The sequence below is a fragment of the Limulus polyphemus genome, unplaced genomic scaffold, assembly GCF_000517525.1.
Source record: "Limulus polyphemus unplaced genomic scaffold, Limulus_polyphemus-2.1.2 Scaffold738, whole genome shotgun sequence".
Taxonomy (NCBI): Eukaryota; Metazoa; Arthropoda; class Merostomata; order Xiphosura; family Limulidae; genus Limulus; species Limulus polyphemus.
This window is the reverse complement of record NW_013666348.1, coordinates 183010-193044: the sequence shown is the minus strand read 5'-3', so window position 1 is coordinate 193044 and position 10035 is coordinate 183010. Positions and strand designations below refer to the sequence as shown.

Below are 10035 nucleotides of genomic sequence, written 5' to 3'. Positions count from 1 at the left end.
TTAGTAAAATTAAATCAAATGAAATTCATGATGTTAGAAAAATGTAGGTTCAAGAAGTCTTGATAGAAATAAATAAAAACCCTATATCCCCAAGCGCTTTTGAAAGGGTGGACCTTTCTTCTTCTTCGGGGGCAAACTGAAATGATAATGATAAATAACCATTGTTAGTAATGAAAATATTGTTATTAATTCTGAATTTAAAAATCTGACTTGTAAATGGCATAAAAATGATGTGTGTGTGTGTGTGTCTAGTACCTAGATCACTATTATGTGTTGTATTCCAGCTGGCCTGATGAGTGCTGATATTGGACAAAAGGCACTGGTTGATATAACAAATTCACCTTTGCTTTTACTCGTGGAGTTTTAGAATTACTTAAATACCATAGTATTTCCTTCTCATAATGGAAATACTTAATTCGTGCAACTTAATAAAGATTAAAAATTCCTATAATTTGGTTTAGAAAAATTCATTTAATATGATCTAGTATTGTAAAAAATTTTTAGGTTGTGAAATCTCAGTTTTTTTAGTTAGGAACTGTTTTGGGGAAAAAAAAATTAAATACTCCCTTTCAACATAGAACTTGTATATTTTTTTATTGTTGATCAGAAAGTTTCAGTTTGTATATCCAACCAGTTACAGCTTGATTAATATTAACTTATTTATTTTGATACCTTACTTTGCCAATTAGCAGTAGTCACCACTTCTGACAAAATGTGACAAAGATTTATTTGTGATCTATTGCATCACTTTCCAAAATGGCAACACTTTTACCATTGTCAGGTTAGGTATTGTGATTTTTTGCTAAGAATATTCGTGATCAGGATGAATTATATCCCATAATGATATATTCTCTTAAGTTAAGAACATGTTATTTGTGTGTATTTTTTGAAAATGATAAACTTAACAATGGTATTCAATAAATAAGGATTAAGGTCTCTGGATTATTTTGTCATTGTCTCTTGTACTTGTTAAACCTAATCAAACCTAATCAAAATTGTTGCAATAGAAATATTATTTTACTTGATACATGAAAGGTGCTCATTGGTTGTGAGAGGGTTTACCTTTATTGGGATAATTAATCATATGTGTGCCCATGGACAGAAAAGAGTTAGAGGTTTGAGAATAATTGTTGTTTAATGGGTGAATTAAGTGTTAAAAGAATTTATTGTGTATGACAAGTTGTTTTATGGGAAGTGGTAGAAGTGGCCTGAAATGATCACTTAGTGCCATGTTTGTAAACTCATGGGTACTGGGGTTGAGCATAAATTTTGTTACTAAAGCTTTTAATTGGTTGTACTGTTGTTTGTCTGTCACCAGGTGGATGTTAATAGGCACAGGAGAAAGTTCTGGCTTATTTACAGAAGTACCACGCTTGACAGTTTTCGTAATAAGTACGTTGTGAAGAGTTGGAACCTTTGTATTAAATATAACGAACTACATTTCTTACGTGGATTTTCAACATTATCATGCTTAGTTTTGTATTAAATATATGTGATTATTTTATCCCTTTACCAAATTGTGCCTTCTCATTTGTCACTTTACATCATTTTTGCAAGGGATTGTATTTTCTTGGGGGAAAAAAAAAAGATGCAAGTAAGTGAAATCCTGAATAAAATAATACCAGTAGAAGTTATGGCATAGCATTTCTGCAGATTTGTTCTTTTGTTTTCATACATTGTTATATAAGTGTGAACGATGAGGTAACGTGTACCCAGCCATGCTATAATTAATTATTTTATTTCATGACTTGTATAGCTCTTCTTGAAGCACGAGGTCTCCCTCCTCATCTCTTTGGAGCCTTAGGACCACGCATGCAGCACTTATTGCATCGGTCAATGGGAAGTAGTGCAAGTAAGTAGTTGTACCTTTTCCTACACTTACCATAATGTATAAAACTAGATGAGATACTGAAGTTAATATTCATATTGCAGCACTTATTGCATCGGTCAATGGGAAGTAGTGCAAGTAAGTAGTTGTACCTTTTCCTACACTTACCATAATGTATAAAACCAGATGAGATACTGAAGTTAATATTCATATTTATGGTGTTAGGCTGTCTCTCTGGTCTACTCATCACATTGGTGAGTAAAAAGACAACCAAAACACCATAAAATATGAAGTTTAGTATTGTTGTTTGACTTAACCTTCTCCACGATTACCAGTGAGGGTGTAATTTCCCAGAACTAAATTTGGCTTCAGTGTTTCTCTTCTTCTTTTTTAGTAAGTTTTATAATTGTTTTGAGTCCCAGCCATATTTATACATATTTTGTGTTTAGATGGGTTATTTAGCAAAGTTTTTTAAGAAAAAGCAATGAACAATATTTTGTTAAATAGTATTGTTTATTTAATGTATGGCACTAATAATTAGTATCCTGTTTTCAATAAATTGTATTACTTAACCTGGATTCACTCTATAATATAAAATGTTATTCATCATTGAAAAAGTGCAAAAAAATGTAAGAGAAAACTTTATTGAACTTTGAAATTGGCTTCATGTAACTTTGGTGTTTAAATGTTAGTTATATAAGTTAGTTATTTGCATTTATATTTTTCATATGTTTAGCTATAGAGAATGGGGTTGGGGGGTTAACAGATTGTGAACTGTAATGCAACACAATAAATGTCACTTACATGATATGCTGTGAAGTTTAATTATAGATTTAATATTTTTAAAAGGTAAGTTGATTATAGTAGTTATTTTGTAAAATATGGCTGCTACAAATGTATTGGTATATTTTAACTACTGTTTTAAAATATATATACCATATTGTAGAACAAACTGTGTGGACGTTTGCTTTCTTGTGTCATTAGGTAGCAAAGCCCACCAACTCGTACAGGGTTTGCAGGCAGCTGGTGACGAGGGACAGCAGCTTCAAGCCGTTATGGAAATGTGTCAGTTGTTAGTGATGGGTAATGAGGATACATTAGCTGGTTTCCTGTAAAGCAAGTAGTCCCAGCTCTCATTAATCTGTTATCTATGGAACATAACTTTGATATGGTAAGTGTGATGGTGTTATACAGCCATAATATTAAAGTAACAATAGTTTTAAACATAATATGTAACGTTTTTCCATGCTGCTTTTATATGGTACACAAAATTGAAGTGATTTTTGGTTTAATTTCTTTTTTCCCTCTTAAAATATCTCATTTCTTTGTGGAATTTGTTTTATTCATAATGTTTTTAAAGACACCATTAGAAGACATAGAAGTATAAGGTTTTGATTCTTGTAAATATTTTCAGCAGTGCAGATCAAGTCTTCCATCATTCAAACCATTGAGTACTTTACTACACTAATGTCTACAGTAAAATTGTATACAAATGGTAAAATTGATTTTTAATCTTGCAATTTAATTTATTTTAATTTAGATGAATCACGCCTGTCGTGCTCTCACTTACATGATGGAGGCTCTTCCGAGGTCTTCTGCTGTTGTGGTTGATGCTGTGCCGGTGTTTCTAGAAAAGGTAAAATGTATCTGAGGATATAGAAGCATTGAATGTTGATTTTTCTTTTCTTACTTTATAATCAAGTAATGTTTTAGATGATAAGAAGCTTTTGAAAATTTGTTTGTCTAGCTCATTCCTAGGGAGGGAACCTAATTCCATGTGGTTTAAACACAAAATAGTTGGTAGTGATGATACTGTTGTGACTGATAAAGAAATGTTGAAAACATTTTTATGCTTTGCCGGATTCTGAACCAACTTGGCCAACCATAAAAACGTGTAAACTCCTAAACAAAACAAAAAATGTTATTTAATATTTCACCCATCATTAATACTATGAAAACATGTAAACTCCTAAACGAAACAAAAAAATTTTATTTAATATTTCACCCATCATTGATACTATGAAAACGTGTAAACTCCTAAACAAAACAAAAAATGTTATTTAATGTTTCACCCATCATTAATACCAGGAAAGCGTGTCATCTCCTAAACAAAAACTTCTATCTATAACACAATTAAAATATTTCAACTCTTAAACTAGATGTTATTTAATAGTTCTCTAATCTTACTGTAATGTACATAACATGTATTTCACTATCTATGTATGTAACCAAAACTCCTGTACCATTTATTGAATAGCACCACAAACAAAAAATCCATAAAAAATTTTCATCTTTGAGTATTCAAGATTCAGAAAATTAGTAAAATAACTGTGGTATATGAAACAACCATTTATTTATATTACAGAACACAGTTTTAAATAAAAGTGTTCTAAATTTTCATTGAGGTATGAATATTGCAATTAATAATTACTAGTACAAACAGCCACCCATAGGATGTCATTTCTGCTAGTACCATGTACTTGCTGAATGAAGAAGGTTGTTGTCAGTCTTTGTGCAGTTTCAAAACTTAAAAAACATTTTAAATCTATTTTGTAGTTGCAAGTAATTCAGTGTATGGATGTTGCTGAACAGTCCCTTACAGCCTTAGAAATGTTGTCTCGCAGACACAGTAAGGCTATTCTACATACTGTAAGTATCTTTATATTATTCTGTGATATATCTAGATGTGACAAGGTTGCTATTTATGCTGTACATGTATAATGTTATTAGACACGTGTTTTCCATAAATTTCTATTTCTTTATGATTTTGTGGCATCCATGTAGTCATTATGATTTATCACAAAATAGGTTAAACTACAATTTTGTACAAGTTCTAGGAATCTGTCGATTCCAAGTGCTTTATATTAGTAATTATACATCTTAATATTTTCAAAATGTCATGAAACAAAACTTTAAATCATGGGGAATGTGCTGGAAGTCGTAACTTTCACCTTTCTATTATGTAGAATTTATAAATTCCTTTATCTTATTCAAGGATTACTTGATGGACAATAGACATTTTAGTTTGTATTTATCAAGGTTGCTCTTTATGATGGGCGAATTTTGATGTTGTTGTTTTTTGAACCCAGCAAAACTATTGTTGACCTTATATTATCGTTGTGCGTGTAAATCATTAGCAAGTTTACTTTTTCGAACAAGTATTAAATGCAAACATGTAATTATGGCCTTGTTCTTTTGCAGACAGAAAGTGATGTTATTAACAAAGAAAAATGTATAGAATTTAATGATTTTAATTCAACTATCTGTTACTGTTTGATAAGCAGGTACCCGAGTTAATCATTATTGCCTTTTCAGAGAGGAGTTTCTGCCTGCTTGACATACCTGGATTTTTTCTCCATAAATGCCCAGCGAGCAGCTCTCACCATCATGGCTAACTGTTGTCAAAACTTAACGGTTGATGAGTTCCATTTTGTTCAAGAGTCCATACCGATTCTGAGTGCCCGTCTCACCCAGCAGGACAAGAAGTCTGTAGAGAGTGTTTGTCTGGCCTTTTCACGACTTGTGGACTGTTATCAAAGTGATCCTAAAATCCTGATGGAAATAGCTAACCATGGCCTCTTTAGGAATATTCAACAGTTGGTAAGTTGGTTTAAAACAGCTCTAGCATTTACTTTTCAAACATTTTGAAGATCGATATAATTATTTTTTGTACAATGATATATAAATAAAAATGTAAATTTATTTGCTTCATATGTTTAGGCAGAAAAACAACTGCTACATTCCATCTTTTTGAAATCACTGAGAGATTATGAAATATGGAAGTTAACTTTTCCTTATTAAGAACTTAAATATTTATTCCCTAATCTAATTTATTCCCTTAATCCTAATTGTGGCTGCAGAAAACTTGTGTGTGATGTGCACCAAAGAATTTGGCTGATAAACATACATTTTCTTCAGAAACAAAATATTTTTACAGCTAGAAAGTAGATAACTAAACTATCCTAAGTCCTAATAAAAACAGGTCTTGCTTTATAACATTATATACTAGAAGTATGGATGACTATTTCCAAGTTTACACAACACATTACTATTATTAATACGCCATAATTACATCTTGGAAATAAGAAAGATTCCTAAGCTTTATCTTTCTATATTCCCTGATATCCTATTTGTTGGTGCTATTCCTGTCCTCCTGCATATATATTAGTTTGAAAACCAGGACTCTGATTTACAAAGCTCCCATTTGTTGGTGCTATTGCTGTCCTCCTGCAGATATATTAGTTTGAAAGCCAGGACTCTGATTTACAAAGCTCCCATTTGTTGGTGCTATTGCTGTCCTCCTGCAGATATATTAGTTTGAAAGCCAGGACTCTGATTTACAAAGCTCCCATTTGTTGGTGCTATTGCTGTCCTCCTGCAGATATATTAGTTTGAAAACCAGGACTCTGATTTACAAAGCTCCTGCATCCATAAGTGGTGTGATACACTAAGTATCCCTGTACAAGTAATTGTATTATTTATTAATATACAATGTGTGTAGATTGTATTGTACACACTTACAAATATTAAGTTAAAATCTTGTTTTGAATTTTGCACAAAGCTACACAAGAAAAATTTTGAATGTAACACAATAAAACCTTGTGACATGTGCAGTAAAGGATACCTGGGGTTATAGCTGTATCACAGCTATAAATTATAAATTAATTAACAGTTGATTATTTGTAACTTTTTTACATACTTCTATTTCCTCAGACACCGGCTCAACACTGCCCATCAAGAGATACCTTAAATTTTCTGCTATATCTATAAGGAAAAAAAAAGTAATGTTTATGAATAAACCAAAGTATTATATTCTCATACAAAGTAATTCAAAAATAACTTTTAACTTTTGAAAGTACAGCTGTCTTAATTCAGAAAATATTACATTATTTTGAACTGTTAAAAAGAGTATTTAGCAATGTTTCACATTTCTCAAACTTATATACAAGGATAAGTAAATAGACTACACAAAATGTATTTTTAATATTAGAATATTTCTGTTTCAGCTTAAGAAAAGATTACTCACTTTGTTTAAGCAACTGAACTGCCAATTGAGAACATGAACCACACATTATGGCCAACATCCTCAAAACCATTACAAATGTGCCAGAACTGATGACAGGTGGAGCCACCATCAACTAAACAACACATTAAAATACAATGTAATGTAGAATTTCATAATGAAAACTTTTCAATTATCAATAACTACACAAAGAACCAGCATTACTAGCCTCCCAAGACTAAACTTTATGAACAATATAAATTTCTATTTGATTTTTCCCATTCACACTGCACCATTAAAAATTAATGTCTTAAGTTATGTTTTCAAAACAACTTTTACTTCAAATTTCACACCAAAAATAATGATATTGCCTGTTACACAATCACCATAACATCCAAAGCACCAACTTCTTTCTAACTGTTCTGTTCAGGAATTGACACATGTTTCCAAAGTACTAATGGTGAGTAAAATAGTTCCTGAGTACAAGCTAAAAACAAAATAGAACTTTTAATCATATATCTAATATTTTATTTGCAAATAAAATATTAATATATGATTAAAAGTTCTGTTTTGTTTTTTAGCTTGTACCGAGAAGCCCTCAGGAACTCTTTGAAATTACATCATTAATTGGGTAAGTTATTTAAACATGTAAAGTTGAATGCAAAGAAAAATGTGTTTAGTTGTAAAATATTTAACTTTTAAAAAAATTAATTTATGGTTTCTTTAGCAAAATTCATTGTACCTACAATCATTACTTAATTAAAAAATCAGGAAAATCTAAATAATATATTTTTCTTCTCAGAGAACTTATGCCACGTTTACCATCGGATGGAATCTTTAGTGTTGATGCCTATTTAGTTAAACCCACAGGGAACCCTACAGATGCTGTGATGTGGCAGTGGAGGGATGATAGAGGGGCTTGGCACCCATACAGTGGTATAGACAGCAAGATAATAGAGGTATGGCAACTCTTAGTTACTTCTGTGTCCTCAACAGTCCGTATCTAGCATTGCCAGGAAGTTATACTGCTACCCAGGTTTTTTGGACTCTGTATGGATGACAGATGTTTTTATTATTTTGTAACAACTTTCATATTTGCAAATTATGGTATTGTTATTCATTAAAAAATACCCCATATATATACTAAAACTTGACATTTTAATATTAGAATTTTGGCATTTACTTGTAAACATCTAAGTATTTCATGTTAGAAATCTAGAAAGCAAATGGCTATGTTAAATATTTTTTTTCCTTACATATTTCATTATTTCTTTATTATTGATGTTTTGTATTTTTAGATCAGGTTTTTAATTTCAAAGAAAATTAATCACATGGAATGTGAAGACTATTGGCTAAGGAAGAAAAAGCTAGCCTTCTCTTTACGCACAGTCAAAAGCTTTAAGAAGAGTAACATGTATACTTTAATTCATGGAAATTATTATTGTTAATTGCTTCACAGATAGTGATACTTCAGGGCGGCTTAAAAGCAGCAAAGGATTAAAATCTAAAGAGTAACTTCTTTGTCATCAGTTATACCCTTTTTTAAGAATTCATTTATAAGAATGAAATGTATACTGGGTCATTTATACATTATGTAAGTTTGTGGTAAGCTATTACAGCGGAAAAGGTCAAAAAAAGTATCCTGTTCAAGTGACAAAAAAGATTAACGTACAAAATTATTTATAAAAAGTGAGTAAAATAAAAACATACCAAAAAACGAATATTTAAACTTGCATTAAATTTAAAGCTTTAAACCCACTTGTTCATTTATATAATATTCCAACCAAACTTTGTGTAAAACTGTAGAAAAGTAAAATATCTTGTATAGTATTGTGGAATGATTGAGACGAGGAGTTAGTATTACAAATGGTATAATTATTTGGACTGTTATTCTCATCTTTATTATGTGTATTATTATTTTCACAATGTTTCGACCAGTGGTGTGTCTGCAGACTTACAACACTAGAATCTGGAATTTGATACCTGTGGTGGGCAGAGGACAGATAGCCCATTGTGTAGCTTTGTGCTTAATTACAAACAAACATTGTTAAAATAATAATATACATAATAAAGACAGGAATAATAGTCCAAATGATTATATCATTAGTAAAATATCTCTGTTTGTGGGATCCTACCGATGAAAGACTAAAACTAATACCTGTTCATTAAAATATGTGTACAAAACTTTCACATTTGGCTGAAAACCTGAACAATGGGGAAAAATAACCAGTGGGGAACAAAATGTAATTCACTATTATTATTTTTTCATGAAAAATTATGAGCTATAGCAGCCTGTTAATCTTTACATTAGCAAAGAGCATTACACCAAATTATCATGTGATGTTTAGAAAGGTTAACAATGTACCACCTCAGGTTCATCAAGTGCTCAATTTATCGTATGTACATGTATCAATCTTTATTCATATTTCGCATATTAACTTCTAAGAACCCCTAAACAATTAATCAATTTTCAGTCATAGGTTTAATATACTGTACAGCTTTCAAGTTTGACATCATGCCTTGTAACACATTTAAGAACAGTTCTTTGTTACTTTAAGGATTTTACATTACATATAGCATTAGCTAAAGTATACCATAGGTTTAGAATGGCTCTCTTTAAATGACGTTCACTGCTTATCGAGAAAATCGGACTACTGGAATTTACTTTTTGGTAACTATTGGTGATTAATTAAGCATTCCTTGTTTTTCGCTGTGATTTCAAAAAATAACTAGGAGCCTAAAGATAACACATTTATTTTTAAATTGCTTACGTGTATCTGTTTTGATTGAAATTGTATTATTGTAAATGTGTCCCTGTACTTGTCGTTGTTACTTTTGTTACCTATTTTGTTATGTCTGCAGAATTTATCTAGATTATCAGGACAGAAAACTTCTTTTATTTCCAATACTTCATAGATATCAACAGTTACAAAACATGGCCTATTTTTCTGCCGGCAGGCAGCCCATCAGTCTGGTGAGGATGAAATAAGCTTGTCAACCATGGGCAGGACGTACACCATTGATTTTAACTCCATGCAACAGATAAACGAAGACACTGGCACTACACGGTCAGTGCAGCGAAGAGTTAATCTTTGTTCTGCCACATCGCCAGGTAAGCTAAGCAGAATGATATTATTATTATTATTATATATATATATATATATATATATATTTGTGTGTGTGTGTGTGTGTGTGTGTGTGTGTA

General features: G+C 31.1%; 1 pseudogene; it reads left to right on the top strand.

The window, feature by feature from the left end:
* LOC106460269 overlaps window positions 1–10035 on the top strand; it is a 106099-nt pseudogene that overhangs the window by 54972 nt on the left and 41092 nt on the right.